Genomic DNA, 4170 nt, shown 5'->3' on the forward strand with positions numbered 1-4170 from the left:
TTAGGTTTATGAGATGTATGAGAAAAGATAGTAGTGAAGTCTTCACCAAAGCACTCTCAGCCAAAGAACCCGTTCCCCTTGCTCAGACGTTGCATACATCAACCAATGGTTGCGTGCCACGTCATAAAGTATGTAATCGACTGACAGATTGCTAAAACATATGTGGTTAGCTGCTACATAAAATAGCTATCCAGGCATTGTAAGATCAAGCACACGTCAGCTATGCCTGGGCAGAGGAATGTACCCAAAGCATGGGCAAAATGTCCCCTCTCCGTCCCGAAATTCGAAATATGCGAACAAAGTTCTTCGATAGTTGTCGCATCCAGATACCTTCCTGTTACGTGCGCCCGTCCACGAGAGACTAGGTATAGGCTAGAGGGAAAGCCCCCCACATGTTTTAGATACCCCTACCCAAGGCAGAACAAAACACAACTATGTTTTTTCACATGCCTAATAACCATATATGAAATGGATGGTTGTTTCGAAATATTTTACTGCAAAAGTGGTTAAATTGATAGATATTGTGACACACACTCAAAAAGTACAGAATATGCCTGGCTGGAAGGGGGATTAGCAACATAAATTCATGTAACCCATTAGTGCTGATATTGCAAAATTTGAACTAGTTGTCAGGACCCGGTGTGAGAAACAGTCACTAATAGTCAGCAGAACCCAGAAGATGAGGCAGACACAGCAGTACTAGAGATGGTGGTTTAATAAAAGAAAAAGATCTTCAGGCAAAGAATCTAAATCCACAACGACAAAAATAAAGCCAAGAGGAAAAAATGGATATCCTCCAAAATACAAAGAAAATCCACAAAGTGGTAAGAACAGCAGGGAAAAAACAAACCTCAAAAGACTAATCAAAAATAAACAAGAACAAAACCAGAGAACCTCTGGAAAATCCAACAAGAGAAATATATGTTCACAACAAGGCTGGGGCTGGGGCTGGGTGCTAACATACAAACACTGAGCAAAGAACTGAAGAACACACAGGGTTTAAATACCTACAATGAAATGACACACAGGTGCAAATAATAATTAGAACATGGAAAAAACAAAAGGTTCAAAAAGGTGCAATGGGGGCATCTAGTGACCAAAACCTGAACAATCCTGGCCAAATCCTGACACTAGTGGAGTGGGCCTATCGAGGAAGGTGTTTTTGATGATTGGCCACTAGCCTAGTAATCAGTATGTAACTTCAACCCTCCCTGAGGTGGAGGGTGGCAGAGGCATCCCCCGCTGGCTGACTCACTGAAGTGGACTTCCAAGTGGGACGAAACCCCTGGTGGGTTATGAAAGAGAGAATCCAGAGGTACTGTGACCCAATGTACCCACAACCTGTTCATGATGACTTACCCAGGGTCTCTCTGACCCGGAGCCTGGTGCACAGGTTTCTAATTTAGGCACGTAACTTGCGGAGTGATGGGGGGGGTAATGACCCAATATTAGAAACAGGTCAATAATCAATAATATACCATGATGAGTTTGATTGATTGAAGAAAAAAAATCCCCACTGTAAAGCGTTAAGCAGCTACTGGCTTTATGTGGTTTCGCACCACAGGGCTCCTCAGTGTCCCCCCGCTGCTAAATAGCTTTTGATTGTGCCCGGTCCCCAGAGGCAGCCGGCCAGCCTCGTGGTAAACAGGAAAAAGAGTTGAGCACAGCTCGTAAGAAGAACGGGGGAAAAGGAAATTAACCTCTTGTTCCCTTTTCATCGGTTGGTAATGTATTGCTCTGGTCTTCTGAAAAAACCTACACTCGATCCCTCCGATGTCAACAACTACAGACCAGTATCCCTTCTTTCTTTTCTCTCCAAAACTCTTGAACGTGCCGTCCTTGGCCAGCTCTCCTGCTATCTCTCTCAGAATGACCTTCTTGATCCAAATCAGTCAGGTTTCAAGACTAGTCATTCAACTGAGACTGCTCTTCTCTGTGTCACGGAGGCGCTCCGCACTGCTAAAGCTAACTCTCTCTCCTCTGCTCTCATCCTTCTAGACCTATCGGCTGCCTTTGATACTGTGAACCATCAGATCCTCCTCTCCACCCTCTCCGAGTTGGGCATCTCCGGCGCGGCCCACGCTTGGATTGCGTCCTACCTGACAGGTCGCTCCTACCAGGTGGCGTGGCGAGAATCTGTCTCCTCACCACGTGCTCTCACCACTGGTGTCCCCCAGGGCTCTGTTCTAGGCCCTCTCCTATTCTCGCTATACACCAAGTCACTTGGCTCTGTCATAACCTCACATGGTCTCTCCTATCATTGCTATGCAGACGACACACAATTAATCTTCTCCTTTCCCCCTTCTGATAACCAGGTGGCGAATCGCATCTCTGCATGTCTGGCAGACATATCAGTGTGGATGACGGATCACCACCTCAAGCTGAACCTCGGCAAGACGGAGCTGCTCTTCCTCCCGGGGAAGGACTGCCCGTTCCATGATCTCGCCATCACGGTTGACAACTCCATTGTGTCCTCCTCCCAGAGCGCTAAGAACCTTGGCGTGATCCTGGACAACACCCTGTCGTTCTCAACTAACATCAAGGCGGTTGCCCGTTCCTGTAGGTTCATGCTCTACAACATTCGCAGAGTACGACCCTGCCTCACACAGGAAGCGGCGCAGGTCCTAATCCAGGCACTTGTCATCTCCCGTCTGGATTACTGCAACTCGCTGTTGGCTGGGCTCCCTGCCTGTGCCATTAAACCCCTACAACTCATCCAGAACGCCGCAGCCCGTCTGGTGTTCAACCTTCCCAAGTTCTCTCACGTCACCCCGCTCCTCCGCTCTCTCCACTGGCTTCCAGTTGAAGCTCGCATCCGCTACAAGACCATGGTGCTTGCCTACGGAGCTGTGAGGGGAACGGCACCTCCATACCTTCAGGCTCTGATCAGGCCCTACACCCAAACAAGGGCACTGCGTTCATCCACCTCTGGCCTGCTCGCCTCCCTACCTCTGAGGAAGTACAGTTCCCTCTCAGCCCAGTCAAAACTGTTCGCTGCTCTGGCACCCCAATGGTGGAACAAACTCCCTCACGACGCCAGGTCAGCGGAGTCAATCACCACCTTCCGGAGACACCTGAAACCCCACCTCTTTAAGGAATACCTAGGATAGGATAAAGTAATCCTTCTAACCCCCCTCCCCCCCCCTTAAAAGATTTAGATGCACTATTGTAAAGTGGCTGTTCCACTGGATATCATAAGGTGAATGCACCAATTTGTAAGTCGCTCTGGATAAGAGCGTCTGCTAAATGACTTAAATGTAAATGTAAATGTCTGCAGTAACAGCTCACTAACCGCTCTCGCTCTTTGCGGTGTGTGCTGAGGAGAGGTAGCTACTGTACAGTGCATTCGGAAAGTATTCAGACCCCTTCCCTTTTTTCCACATCGTTTGCTACTGCCTTATTATAAAATTGATTAAATACAGATTTTTCCTCACTATACCCCATAATGACAAAGCGAAAACAGGTTATACATTTTTGCAAATGCATAAAAAAAAAAAAACTGAAATATCACAGTTTGGGGTCACTTAGAAATGTCCTTGTTTTCCATGAAAACGTACATGAAATTAGTTGCAAAATGAATAGGAAATATAGTCAAGACATTGACAAGATTATAAATAATGATTTTTAATTGAAATAATAATTGTGTCCTTCAAACTTTGCTTCGTCAAATAATCCTCCATTTGCAGCAATTACAGCCTTGCAGACCTTTGGCGTTCTAGTTGGCAATTTGTTGAGGTAATCTGAAGAGATTTCACCCCATGCTTCCTGAAGCACGTTCCACAAATTGGATTGGATTGATGGGGATTTCTTACATACCATACGGTCAAGCTGCTCCCACAACAGCTCAATAGGGTTGAGATCCAGTGACTGTGCTGGCCACTCCATTATAGACAGAATACCAGCTGACTGCTTCTTCCCTGAATAGTTCTTGCTTAGTTTGGAGCTGTGCTTTGGGTCATTGTCCTGTTGTAGGAAGAAATTGGCTCCAATTAAGCGCCGTCCACAGGGTTTGGCATGGCGTTGCAAAATGGAGTGACAGCCTTCCTTCTTCAAGATCCCTTTACCCTGTGCAAATCTCCCACTTTACCACCACCTAAGCACCCCCAGACCATCACATTGCCACCACCATAATGACAGATGGCGTCAAGCAATCCTCCAGCATCTTTTCAT

This window comes from Salvelinus namaycush, chromosome 4 (genome assembly GCF_016432855.1).
Source record: "Salvelinus namaycush isolate Seneca chromosome 4, SaNama_1.0, whole genome shotgun sequence".
Taxonomy (NCBI): Eukaryota; Metazoa; Chordata; class Actinopteri; order Salmoniformes; family Salmonidae; genus Salvelinus; species Salvelinus namaycush.